We start from the raw sequence: 15,146 nt of genomic DNA on the forward strand, positions 1-15,146 counted from the left end.
ACTCGTCGAGTCCCTCTCACATTCTTCGTATTGCGATAACTATCTTGACTTCTGAATCATTATCCTCCTGACTCCGCGACCGGACGCGTCGAGTCAAGGCTCGACTCGACGAGTAGAAGCCTTTTTTTTAGGTGTTTTCCTTCTTCATTCCACTCTCGAGCTCCTAACCGCTTCTCTTGCTTCCTTTCGCTTCCGAGCTTCATCTTTGGACTGAAAAACATAATTTAACACTTTTAAGTACCTTTTGTCCATAATATGCAACAATTTAGCTAATATATGAATAAAAACTATACTTAATACACACTAAATATGCACATATCAATATATATATATATATATATATATATATATATATATATATATATATATATTAAAATTCTCTTTGCTTAAGTACAGTATACTTTTATAAGAAATTGGCAGAAAAGGTCCCCTATTTATGGTTTTAGTTGTAATTCCCGCTTGCTTTTTGTAAGGGGCATTTTATGCTATTTTCTCAGTTTTTTTTGGACCTGAATTTGCCTCATTGAAAGTGGGTGGTCAGTGGTTGGGTCGATGTGTACGCCAGGTGTGAATCACATTTAATTTTTCTTAGTCTCTTCCTTACACGTGTCCGTCTCATAGTTTGAATTGTGTCTGCCACCGCCCCAAATATCGATTGGTGTCACCGCCTTCCCTTTCAAGGTACCCCCCTCATATGCTCTTTATCTTTGTTATTCTCCCATCGTTCCCCTCAAATGTGACCGAATCGATCACCATTATCATCGCTTAATCGGTTGTATCTCCTGAATCAACAAACCCATTACCTTTTATCTAAAATCCTCGATCGTCCGCAAGCACCGCATCGATGCATCTCCACTCCTCTCCACATTGTTTCAACTGTTGGAGATCCAAAGCTTTGTCGTTAACAACACCGCTCTAAAATCCCTCAAACCCTAACAACTACTACTGTTGTATCCACTGCTTACCCCTGACCATCGTAGATCACCATCCCACCACCCCTCCGTTTAAACTGCCTTCTCAAATGGAGGGGAAACAAATTGGTCTTCACTTTGTTGTCTGATATTCCCTACTTATCTTTCACCCTGCTTCTTCCCACCGAATCATCGATCTTCAACATCAGACTCATCGATCTTCAACATCAAACGGACCCATCACCACCTCCAATTGTTTCCCTTTTCTCTACCGATATCGACCTAGATGCAAACCAATACCGAGAAACAGAGTTGTTTGACAATGACGACTCCGCCATTGCTTCACGTTTTACTTCTGATTTCTTCGGTTGTTCTGATCAATGTCGATCTCCGATTTCCGGAGAGTACATGTTTCAATCAAACGGCGTCTACTTCAATGGCCACCACCGATACAACACCGTTCTAATTACAAACCGGTGAGATTATCTAACAATTAAACTTTTATTTAAAAGCAATCCTTGGTGTTCAAGTTTGATGTGGTCCTTTTCAAACACCTCATCTTCCTTTATGCATCTGGTGAATCATATGTTGCGGTTTTTTATTTTAATTTTACTAGCTTGCGTAATCATTTTGTTTGAAATTGAACTCTTTTGGTTGTTACTGTTATTCATCCCAAGTTCGATTTTTATTTATATGTTGTTAGAAACATTTATGATAAAAATGGTTTTGTTTTATTGTGAGAAAATGGTATTTAATATTGAAAAGGTGGCTTAGAATTCGTGTATGGATGTAACAAGTTAAAAGTTGTAAATGTCTACAGGTGATGATCATACACCATACATAAAGCCAAGCTGTGCATTTTTTACCCAGAAATGTTGACTTGACTAACCGTTAACTTTTTTTTTCAATAGCCAAACCATCTCTGCTTAATCAAGTAGGTACATACAAACGACACTTTATTCCTTTGATTAGTTATGAGGATGCTTCCATTTTGCTGTTGTTTATCTGTTATATAGGGATTTATAATCATCACCTATAGACATTCGCAAAATTGTATTTGATTACATATGATTTTCTTTTGCAAATTGTTGTATCTTTTATTCTCACAGTGAGTTGTGTTGCTATTGACAAAGGTTACACATGGATTGAGTTTTTTTGAAGCATTCAGCACAACATTCCTGAAGCTGGTATGTCACTCACTATGTACAATTAGCTTAAAGGTCTTCTATATGTAAATAATTCAACACAAAAGTTTTTAATTATTTATATTTTAGTTGAACCGATGATCATTTATTATATATTTGTATTCTTCCATCTTTTTAAAAAAAATTGATGTAGGCAGAAGCTGGAGTCCCATCAAAATCAAGAACTCCAACCATTAACTTTGTATTAGGTAATTAAAAACACATATAAAGAAACTGATGTTTAATGTGTTGTTGTTTAATTATGGGACTTAACATGAAACTTTTGATTAAACCCAAAATTTAATATTATCTTTAACCTGTAACCAAAAACAACCTGTGCAATGTAACCTTTTTTTGGTTTTACGAATTATATTTATCCGTTTTTATATAACTGCAATATATAATAACCCTTTGTTTAAGAAGATGAAAGGGTTCGACATTTTGATTAAATCCAATTATGTTTCTCATTTTTTTGAACAATTTAGGTTTAAATTAATCGATAAACCAAATATACTACTTAATTTTGGTATAATTTATTTATTTTCTAATGTCATTTTCTTTAAAAGGAAAATTATCTTCTTAATCTTCTCAACTATTTTAATGAGTAAATTATTATTCTTTCTGAAGGGTGTTTTAGACATTTGACTAATAATTATATTTTACAGGCTTTTTGAAAGTATGTTGAGAAAGAGCAGAAAGGCTAAAAATTGACGATGGTATTACTTTTTACCATTATTTATAATTGACTCTAATAAAAAAAATTCAGTTTACTAACATTTTTATTATTATTGTAGGATTAAAATCTTTCATTATAATGTATCCTTATGCTTCAAAAAGAAGCTACAGAGATTGTATCAGATCGATATGCTTCATATATTGAACCCACGAATGGAAATATCCAAGACCAACCATTACTACACCACTATTCATTAGTAATTTGCATCTTTTCTCATTATTTAATTCTAAAATACCCTTAGACACAGTTCCTACACTCAAATATGACACAATATAGTAATTTGTGACATTGGGTTCTGTAAACAGGTCCTGAATGCAAAGTTTTTTTGGTAAACAGATCTGTAAACTGCCCCTGCATACTGTTTTTATTGTTAGAAAATTTTGATTCCAAAAGTTTTGAATCAAACTGCCCCTACATATTGTTTTTATAGTTAAAAATTTTGATTATAAGATTTTTGGAACAAACTACCTCGCATACTATTTTTAGAGTTAAAACTTTTGATTTTAACAGCTTTGGACCAAACTGCCCCTACATACTATTTTTATAGTTAAAAAACTCGATTTTAACAGTTTTGGGCCAAAATGTCATTGCATACTGTTTTTATACTTAAAAATCTTGATTTGTTAATTTCTTTTTTATTTATTCTAACAGTTTTGGACAAAAATATACCTACATACTGTTAATTTGGTAAAATAAATTATTCATTTTCGCTTTCATTTATGTTGAGTTAATGTGAGATGGTGCTTCAAGTACAAAAGTCAATTTGCATATCTTTTTTGAAATCTGTTAATTGAATTTTTTAGAAGAGACAGATGGTATGCAGATTTATAATAGTGGTAGATTTATTATGAAGAGTTGTCATACCAATTTGGCATATTTTTCTATAGTTTACCATATTCGTTGAAATACAGAGATATGGCTTTACATTTGACGGGTTGTTGCTACCTATGTGCTGTTGAAGTATCCATATTTATTCTTCTTCTTGCTTGCCCGCCAAGTAATAATCTGTTATCTTTCTTTACTTCTGGTACTAATTCCAAATTTCTTATTGTTATCTTCTTTGATTTGTTTATTTCAGTTTCAAATACATTTTTAGAATTTAAGCTTTGTTAGATACAAGATCCAAAAGTTTGGTTTGTAATCAATGTAATGTGTGTGTATCTCTGAGAGAGAGAGAGGGAGAGAGAGAGAGAGAGAGAGAGAGAGAGAGAGAGAGAGGTACATCTTAGTTATGATGTTTGAGGTAATTATAAGCACTTCCTTTTTGTTACATTGAATAGGCAGTCTTCTACCTTTAAAGATTGCATGTATTTTGCCCTTTTGAAAGTGAATGGAATATATATTTGGATCAGCAACTCGGGCAGCACAAGCACAAGCACAAGCAATGCAGTCTCCATGTAACTCTTCCCATTTTGTCCATTTTTAAAATGAAAGAACAATTCATCAAATTTTTTTAATTTGAAAGGTGATGGGGTTACTTTGTTATCATTGCTAAACTGTTTTCCCAAATCTATTTGTTATTTATCTTTGTATGTTTTCCCAAATACAATCATCCTATAATAGGAAGATTTTGAAGGATGTGTATCATGTGAAACATGGACACATTTCAGAAACGACACATGGTTTCAAGTACTTCATTTTCAAAGGAAAGGAGTTGGCTTGATCACAGGGCATCACACTATGTTTTCTGTACGGAAGGTGTTTGGCATTAAACTCTGATATTATTTTATGACGACATGATTGATTATTGACACACTAGTTTTGACATGAGATATTATTAGGAATGTTTTATACTTATGGTTTTATGTAATAACTTAATTAAAACGAAAATTTTGGTTTGGAATTTTGGGACTTTACAGCATCTCCATGCATTCTCCGTGATTGTGGAAATTGCATTTATTGCACTTAAGTGGGGTTCCTGAGTATTGTTTGGGAGCATTTGGATTAGATGAGGCTGGAGCATGTGGTGTTGTGGTAGCTTGAGTAGCAGCATGGACAGTCACTGTTTGTTGCTTCTTTGATGACTCTGAGTTTTGTCGCCCCTTTTGCTTGTTGTTCTTACCCTTCTTGTTATCACCTTCCTTTTTAACTTCCGCCTCCCCTGCTTTGGCACCCTATATGTTGCCATGGTCGTATAGTTTATTGGCTAGTCTCGTTGCACTGTTATATGTGGTTGGGTTTGCTGCTATCACATTCCCTTGGATTGGCACGGTCAATCCCCAAATAAACCTTTCAATCTTCTTCCCTTCAGATGTGATCATTCATGGACACAAGTGAGACAACTCAGAAATCTTGATATGTAAGCATCGATGTTAGAGTTTTGAATTGTGAGGTTCCACAGATCTTGTTCCATTTTCTAAATTTCTCCCCTTGTACGGTACTTGGCCAACAACATCCCCTTAATCTCCTCCCATTGCATAGCGTTCACCACCGGGAGTGTCATGGCCTCTACGTGGCCATTCCACCAAGAGAGAGCTTGATCGATGAATATGCAGGCCGCAAACTTGACCTTGCACTCCTCAGGATATCCACATATCTCGAACACTGATTTCACCTTTTCTATCCATCTTTTCATGGTTATTACGCCTCCCGTACCGTTGAAGGTTCGAGTCTTGGCGTTTGTGAAGTCTTTGTAGGTACAGATTCTTGTGTGTCCTTGATTTGTTCCCTGATTTGTGCTTCTGGTTCGTTGCCCATTACCTCCACCGTTGTTTCCACTGTGAATTTGCGCCAATGTTGCAGTGACCACAGCTGACACTTCCACTTGGAACGAGGTAGATGCACCCTGAAGTCTATCCAGGTGGTGCTAGGCGGCCTGAAGACGGGCTTCCAATGCTATCTGGTGCGCCTGGTATTCCTTGACTACCTCATGTGTCATCCTCTCCGCGTGCTCAACTACGACTCTCATGGAAACCATCTGGCCAGTGGTTGCCTATGCCTGCTTTTTGATATCATGTGTCCTTCTTACCATCAGATGCAAGGCTCGGTCGGCAGGTCCACCATGACTCAAGTCGTAGTAGTCCCGGTTCATGCCAAATGAGGGTCGCACCCCTTGCTAGCGGCTCCGTCTCCAGATGTCGTGTGCCCATGAGGGCGTAGTACCATTGGGGCCCATCCTGTATGGGGGAACCCTGGCCATGTACAGTGGATTGATGACTTCGGACCTCATATCCGAGTCTTCTGCGTCGTTGCCATCAGCCTCCTCCTCATCTGAGTCAGCTACCGGTCCTTCCTCTTCAGTCTCTTCTTCTGGTTCTTCATCTGGCACCAACCATCCACCATTCCCATGGTTGGGGAAATAGGGATCGCCAGGATGGTGAAATCCGGCCATAGTGTCTGCATGTGGGGTGAGAGACGTTGTAATAAGAGTATGCATATAGTATTTCCAAAAAAACTACCCCTATAGTATTTTTAGTTGTTTAAGTTTGAGTTCCTTAGAATTCTTTGAAATGAGGTAAGCTTCTAGATCCATTTCCCTCCATGATTACTCCCAAACACATGTTAGTCATATTTTGAATAAAAATAGTTAATCATGTTGTATTTATCCCCAATATGACTACATAACTGTCAGGGTTTAGTCACAGTGTTCAATTCCCTCCAGAGACTTTTAGTGTTATAGTTTTTAATGCATTCCTAGGTATCATTTTATTCAAAGTGTTTTAGTCCCATTGCATTTATAGTTGCATATTAAGTATGATCAGATATGCTAGTTCACTATAAACAATGCTCTGATACCAATCTGTCACATGCCGAACCAGATGGCGGAAACGCCCGGGGGCTTATGCGTGACTTCATCTTGTAGTATCATCACAATGTATATAATTGAAACAAGACAACACCATAATCATACATATCAAAATACAAACAAAATTGTTTACATCAAGTATAGTATCATAAGTTACAAGCCAAAATATTCAATGTATGATGATAACAAAATTCAACAATTCCACATGTTCTTATAGACCCTTCCACTTAACGATTCCCTGAGAACACAAGTTATTTTAAAAACTTCAATGTATATAATGTTGGTGAGTTCATAAGCATGTTCGAATGAAAAGTTTTGTATTGTTAGTAAGACACCAGAAAATCCGATATTTTATGAAAAATAGTTTAAACGTGATGTGACAAAATCAAGTATTAATGCATGTGTGTTTTCTATTTTTGGAATGTATATAAAGATGTAATTTGGTTAAAAATCATGTATTTTCTATTGTAAGTAGAAGGTATTGTGTATGTGTGTATTTCCCCAGAAAATCTTATATTTTCTGTTAATAAAAATGTTGTGGTCTCAACCCTAAGACCGAATATCATTGTATGTATGATTTCGTATCAACAAGATTTTATAGGTGTTCCATAAAATTATGTTGGAGAGGATCTCTAGGTGAGCCGTTTTAACCATACTTGATTATGACGAATTCGTCTATCGTGGCATTTTCAGGCACTAGCATGATTTAGGTAAGGTTTGTCACCGTAGACTGGCCGAGTCTAACTGTAGTGAACAACTCAATTGTGGGGTGTCACCTCGTATAAATCTATACACAAACTCTCGCTCTCCCTCTTGGAGACTCTGGTTATAACTATAGTCTACGATTGTACACTCGAGAGGTGTCAACCGACATGTCTCACTAGCATCAGTGACTGAGTTTACGCGAATATTGTATTACATTATATAATGTTTCCATATGCATTTTAAGTTTGCAAAGCCCAATGAGTATGTATATGAATGTATGAGGCCCAACAGACATGTACAAAGACCACTAGGGCCAAATGAACGCGTAATGTATAGTTTAGGCCCAATAAGCATGTAAATGAACCACTAAGACCCAATAAACATGTAATGTATAATCCAGGCCCAATAAGCATGTAAATGGACCACTAAGGCCCAATAACAATGTAATGTATAATCCAGACGCAATAAGTATATAAATGGACCACTAAGGCCCAATAAACATGTAATGTATAATCCATGCCCAATTAGCATGTAAATGGACCACTAAGACCTAATAAATATGTAAGGTATAATCCATGCCCAATAAGCATGTAAATGGGCTACTAAGGCCCAAATAAACATGTAATGTAAGTATTAGGCCCAAGAAATATGTAATCGATGTATTTTAGTTTGTTTGTTATAACGTTGTTTATTTTAGCTTGATTGTTTACCAATATAATGTAAAAGGCCCACTTTTTGTAATGATGACATTTTTGGCCCATTAAGCCATAAATTTACAATTTAGGCTCATTTTTAGTAAGATTGACACTTTAGGTCCCTTAAGACCCTAAGTTTACATAAATGAGCTTAAGTACTGTGAAAACACAGATATAAACCACAATTTGATGAAGAAGAAGAAAGTTTCTTGATGTTTCTAGAGTGACATGAAAGTATAGTCTTTGAAAGGAAAATGTGTGTGTATGAGGGGGCTCTCAGCCGAGAGTAATAAGGGAAGAGAGGTAGAGATGAATTGGTTAATACATGGAGGATTAGGATATAGGTTTTAGATACATGAGGTGTAATTAGCATGTAGATCCTATAAGTAAAGATGAGGTGTCAACTCTTTTCTCCATGTAATACCCCCCCTCCCTTTTTTTGTTATTAGGTCGAGAGATGGGGAAAAGAGAAGAAAGGAGAAGTAATTTGGGTCTTAGTTGCTTGATCTTGATATTATGAGGCCCAAATGGATGGTTCTCGGCCCATTGGGCCCTTATGAGAGTTCACGGCCCGATAGAATAAAAGGAATGGAGTTTATGGCCCATTAGGGCTAATGAAATTAGTTATGGCCCATCATGGCTCATTAAAATAAGATAGATCATTATAGGCCCATATGACCTAAAATACCATAATTTCATGGATGTGGGTCCACTTAGAGCCCAAATAGGGTTCTTAGGCTCAAAGTAGTCAAACTGAAAGTTTATTGGTCCATTAGGCCCAATAAAAGAATCTTAGTCCATAATAACACTGAACCAGGATTCTTAGGATTTCCAATCCATAATTGAATGTATTAGATGTATTGTATTAGGTTTTGAGCTTCAATCAAGAGTTTGGTTTCAAATGGATGATTTTATGTTAACGTATAGCATGATATTCACTTAGAGTACAAGTTATTACACTAACCGATGTTTACATTGGAATAGAATTTTCTAGTTGACAATGCTAGTTGTGACACTATCTAACGTTAAATTATTATTGTTAAGCTTTATGATCCTTTGAGTTAAAATTTATTCTACAATATTACTTGTACTAACATTTATTCAAGTGTGTTACTTAAGTTTTTCTCTCAACAAGGGTTAAAAGACTCTTTAAAATCCTAAGCAAATCGCAAAAAAATATGGTGATGCAAGGAATCCGGATATAGATTCTACTTGGGGACAAGCACCAGTGCTTCATCTTGCCTGTTCAAACATGATCAAGTGTGATCCTCTCGGCGGTATGGACCACAGGGCTAAAAAACATCCATTGTTATAGTATATCCTATAGTTGTTAGTATTCATCCATAATTCTTCATGAAAACTACCTGACCATGATCACTTACCCCTTTAGGCTCCAGCAGTTGATCCCAAGTATGAAGTCTCAGCTGCAACCTAATGGTCCCGGTTCGATGTGTGGGATGACAACAAGATCCTGGACCAATAGTGATACAATAACTATGAGCATGTTCCATGGTATCTGATGGAGTGAGAATAAACAGACAACAAAAGTGCATGCATGCTCATTCCTTAAGCTAAATGTTATGCAAAAATAAAAAGTGAAAAAGAAGAAAAAAATATCTTTTTGGACTTTTATTAAAGAAAAAAATGAATGAAAATTAACTTAAAACTAATATGATATGCAACCTAACTAAAAAATTGCATTAAAAAGTAAAAGGGACTACCCCACCCCAAGATTAAGAACAAACATTGTGCTCAATGTTTAAGGTAAGGGCAGAAATGACCTAAATTGGAGGATCGGATGATGAGAGATGTCTTTGGCTGTGGTTTCGTGAAATTACGACTGATAGAACCCCGAAAATCTTGAATTTTCTGGTGAGTAGGGTGTTTGGGAGCTTATGTTCTTGAGAGAAATGGAGTTTGAGGGAAGAACTTGATGGACACAAGGGAGAAATGAAGGAGAAGGTTGCATTCATAAGTCATATGGTCAACGGAAGTCAACAAGTCAACCCACTTAAATATTTGGTCAAAGATGGTGAAAGATTGTCAAAAATGGCCTAGCATAGTGCGCGGGTCGTGCAGGTCTCCACTTGGGTTACACATACCTTGAAGTTAATTCTTGGGCCAACATCGCTTCATCACACCTGGCTAAGCAACCTACCCACACAACAACACACGGGTCACGTAACCTACCCGCACAACAGCACGCGGGGCGCACAAGCTGCTGATCCTGACTTTCATTTTTGCTTCATTTTTCTTTGTTTTTTTGAATTTTCTTGGATTTGAAGGGCCCGAACATATGGAAACATTTAATTCTTCAAGGATAACTCCAAAATAAACATCAAAACATTTTCAAAACTTCTTTATTCGAATTTAAATACGCGACAACATAATGCTTTCCAAAAATGTCCTTCTTTAACGTCTTTGGCGAGACGCCTCCATACATCACTTTACCACTTCAGGTGTCCAAATGGATGACATATTATACATTCGAATTAAAACCTTCATCGAACAACTTCAATCGTTGTCCATTAACCTTGCAAATTTTCCCCGTGTCGACATTTTTTAATTTCCACACCTCCATTGGGACTCTTTTCTTATATTTGACTTTCTTTTTATAGGAGAACCATACCAGACTCAGACCTTTGATAATAGCAATCATCCAATCACATTATTTCTTGTACTTATTCATTATGTGAAAAACTCTTCCCTCTTTGACATGGTGGTTGAGTAAGTGACAGGTTGGGCGTCTTATTTCTCGGGATACGTATCCTTTAAATGGTCTGACAAATTTATCATTTCTAGCTCTTGTGATTGTTATACCACTGGAGTTAGTTTCTCAATGGGAGTGGGTGGCTCAAACTCTCTTTCGTTAACCCCCATCACTTCCTCTATAGGGAGTGGGTGGCTCAACCTCTAAATGGGAATGGGTAGCTCTTGTAATTTGATAGTTTTATTGTTAGTTTTCTCAATTTCTTCTTCCTCTTTGACAGCCTCTCCTACTTCTACTTCTTCACCTTCTTCGTATAACACTCTTAGGCTATCAAAACTTTTCTCATCTTTCTAAGGAATGGCATATGTGTTATGCCATGGGCTCTCTTCATATGGTAATTTGTCATGAACTTCCATTACACTCATTGATTGAGCAATTTGTGTTATTTTTTGCTCTAAGCTTTTGAGGCAAGCTTAGGTTGTATCCTAGAAAATTTGGGTAAAAGTGGAAATGCTTTTCACAATGTCCTCTAAGGACATGCTTGGCGTTTTAGTTTTTTGAGGAGGGTAAGGATAGGGTTCTTGGAACTGTGGAGTTGGTTGGTATTGGTTATTTCCCCAAACTTGGTTGTTTTCCCACCACTGATCATGTTGAGGCTGATCATAACTCCATTCATTTGAACAGTAGTAGCTTCCTTTCTCTTGCACTTCTTCCAATTCTCCTTGTAAATATGGACACATGTCGGACTGCTGCCCAATTTGGATAAAAAAATCCCAAAGAAGAGGCATGGGCTACACACTTTGGTCACTTTCAATCATCATAACTAACTGAGCTAGCTCAGAAAGTTGATCTTCAATGCAAGGAGTGTTCATTTTCAAGCCATACATGTTTTTCAAATTCAGGATTGTAAATTAGTACATGTACGATGAGATTTGGTCATAGAGAAACAAACTTATTAAAAATAAACCAATCCCCGACAACGACACGAAAATTTGGTGGTTATCAAGACCAACAAAATTAATATCCCTAAATATTTTACAATAAAATAATTTATAGTGGTAAAGAGGTCAAATCTGCGGAGATTGGTTCCATTTAATAACTCTGTCGGGGGAGGGGGGGGGTCTTTTTAAATACATGAACTAAAAGTAGGATTAAACTAATATTTAAATGGACAATTCAACCAAAATAAAAGATTGATGTAAAATCAATAAGATAAAGATGGTTGACTTAAGGTTTCCTTACTTTGACTTTTGATAACATATCATTAGAATCCAATGGTGCAATACTTGTTTTAAATCCTTAATTTGCTATGGTAATCCAAGAAGCTTAAGATTACCTAGAATTTTCTTAGTTGTTAAAATGGTTAGAGAAGCTCATAACAATTTCCTTAGTCAAAGTCACAATTTCCATTAAGCATGTAATTAGTGAATGTCAACTAGCATTAAGAACCAAAAAGTCACCAAATCCAAGAGGAGTCAAATGCTTTCACTACCATGTTTGAGAAAATGTTTTATTGATTGTGTGAAGAAAAACTAACACAAAAATCATTTGTTACTTGGTAATTTGAGGATCCTTTACTTAATCAAGAAATGAGCAAACTCATCACAACAAACACATTTAATCTCATGAATAAAAACATACAAATAGTGATAATATGTTAAAAAAAACATTCCCATAAAGATTCAAGAACAAGTTCACGGGGTCTTCAACATTCAACAAAAGTTAAAAGGATTCCACAAAAGTCAACCAAGTTTAGTTTAGCCTAGTATGGCTAAACTCAAGAAAACATAGTGAGAAAAGATTGTACCAGACATTCAACAAGATTAAGAGGTGAAAAGATGATGTTCTTGAGGTGTTCTTGGTCTTCAAAATGCTCCAAAATCTCCAGAAAAATGTTGATTTTTTCAAATGTGCAATAGTCTAGAAAAGTGGCACACCAACCTTCCTTATATAGGTCAAAAGAAGAATTTTTGGAATTGCCCATGTAGGACGTTGCACGACCCGCGTGCTGAGCTGGGTTCATTTGTAATTTGGGCTCTTTTGTGATTTGGGCCTCCAATGACTAATCCCACTTGCTCAGAACGAATCCACTAATCTTGTAGCCCAATATTCTTCATGTTTTCTTCATTTTAAGCCCAGTTTGACTTCCCTATATCATCCATAACTCATGTACTCGCCCGATCAAAATATTTGCATGCTCGCAAACTCACCAATTTCTTCTAAATTCAAGCCCCATAGCCACTAGCCCATTCCATGTATCAACTATACTATCCATCATGTCCAAGATCCTTGTTGTCCACCAATTCCCATTGTTTTTCATACATCCCGAACATTCCCTCTCTACTAGTTTCCATGGAATCTGGAATAAAGCTCACGAAACTAGAAAGTACCTAAAGTAGTCATAAAATCACATAAAGGAAAATATGCATGGAAATTATTTGTTACGCTTGGTCCAGGTATGAAATAATCTATTTATTTTCAAGTCTTGGGTGGAAATCGACGAGCTGGGAGGCTCCAACTTATCGTATAGAGATTTCCCTAGCCGCACATTTTAATGATCCAACTCGATGAGTCGGGGTGTCCTAACTCGACGAGTTGGTGAAAGAAGTGAAAACCCTAATTTTTGGGTGTTACACCCTATATAAAGGACTTAACTTCTTTGGCTGGCCTCCTTACCAACCTCCTTTGCCCAAAGACAACCCTAGAATCGTTTTCCTTCTTGCATATTGTGTAGAGTGAGCTTGAAGAGTGTTTGTTGGTGGTTCTTGCAAGGATTCTTGAAGAGGGAAGCACCTATCTTGGAGGAGTGACTCTAGATCTAGAAACTCTGCATCAGAGGCTACATCTTTGAGGTATAAAGTTATCACCTTGGCATGTAGTTTATTAGATCTCTTTTCTTGAACTTTTAGTTTGAGTTTTGGGTCCTTTGTTGAGTTGTCCAAAGAGAAGAGTCTTCCATGGGTTGATGGATTATATTTTACCCCTACATCACCTCTTAAGGCTTAAAGTTGCAAACTTTAATGGACTCCATGTCCCATTCATGGAATATTTCCATTATGAAGTCAAAAATGAACCTTAGAGGGTGTTTCTAGCATGCATGGATGTAAAGTTGGAAAGTTTATGTGATTTGTCCACCTTTGGACATCAGATATGTATTTTGGAACGTTGTAGTGGAAGTAAGGGCCTTAATGGGTCAAGATCCTGTTTAAAGAACTAGGGTTTGGGGTTTTAAGCCTTATGGTTGGTTCTTAAGGGTAAAGTTGAAAACTTTACCCTTCTAAGACAACATTATGGAAGGGGTCTGAGGTTTGGAGTCCTTGGACTCATGAAAAATGGCTTAATGCATTAAGTAAGTTGGCAGACTGGAGAACTCGACGAGTTCATATGGGAAATCGATGAGTTGGTTTGTGGTTGTCACGATTTTGTTGGAAAGGGGGAAACTCGAAGAGTTGGATCACGATATCGCGATTTTGCCTTTGAAGGGAACTCGATGACTTGAAGGGTAACTCGACGAGTTGGGTCAACTTGAAGTGTTGAATTTGACTTTAACCAAGGTTGAGTCTTCGGGTTAAAATTTTTGTATTCAATCTAAGAGTTTCTTATGTTTAGTGTGTGAGTGGAGCTGATACTTTGAGCCTGGATCTATTCAGCTGTTGTCAGTATTTGAGGTGAGTTTCCTCACCATATCAATGGGTCGAAGGCACCAAGGCCAACCCATATTATTTAATTGTAGTGTTTATTTGTGGATGTGCTATCTATGTGATATGTATTCATGTGAAGACCGTGTGGGAATTCCCATGGCAGCTGGTCAAGACCATGTAAGGGTTCCCATGGTAGTTGGTTAAGACCATGTGGGGGTTCCCATGGCACTCGGAGTAAGACCAATGAGGGTTTCCATGGCATTCTTATATGATTGTTTGTATGCATGGCGTATGTGGACTTATATGATTGTATGTGTGGTATGTACAGGGAACTCGCTAAGCATTAGCTTACAGTTTGTTGGTTGTTTTAGGTACTTCGGGATCTAAGGGCAAGGGCCCGACATGATAGCGCAACACGCACTCTCCAGCATTTTGTTATGGACACTTTGATCTTTTGAATAATTTATTCAATGTAATGGATTTGTGAAAAATAGTTTTTAATTGGAATTTACAATTAATGAATATGGATTATTAATTAATTGAAAAAGATTTTACTGGAAAAAATAGGTTGTTACATTATCTAAAATATGAATGAAGTATGCTAAAATAAACTATAAAAAGAAGTAAATAAAATGAGACTATCAACAATGTCTGATCTTGTGCACACCATAGCATACATCAAGCTGCCAACTACTAATGCATATGGGATTGTGGCCATTTTTTATTTTTCTTAATCCAACTTTAGGACTATTTCATTGAAAGTTTTATCTGACTTTCTAAAGGTGTACTTCTTGTCTTTGCATCGGTCATGTTGAACTT

Source organism: Lactuca saligna, chromosome 5 (assembly GCF_052625555.1).
Source record: "Lactuca saligna cultivar CGN05327 chromosome 5, ASM5262555v1, whole genome shotgun sequence".
Lineage (NCBI taxonomy): Eukaryota > Viridiplantae > Streptophyta > Magnoliopsida > Asterales > Asteraceae > Lactuca > Lactuca saligna.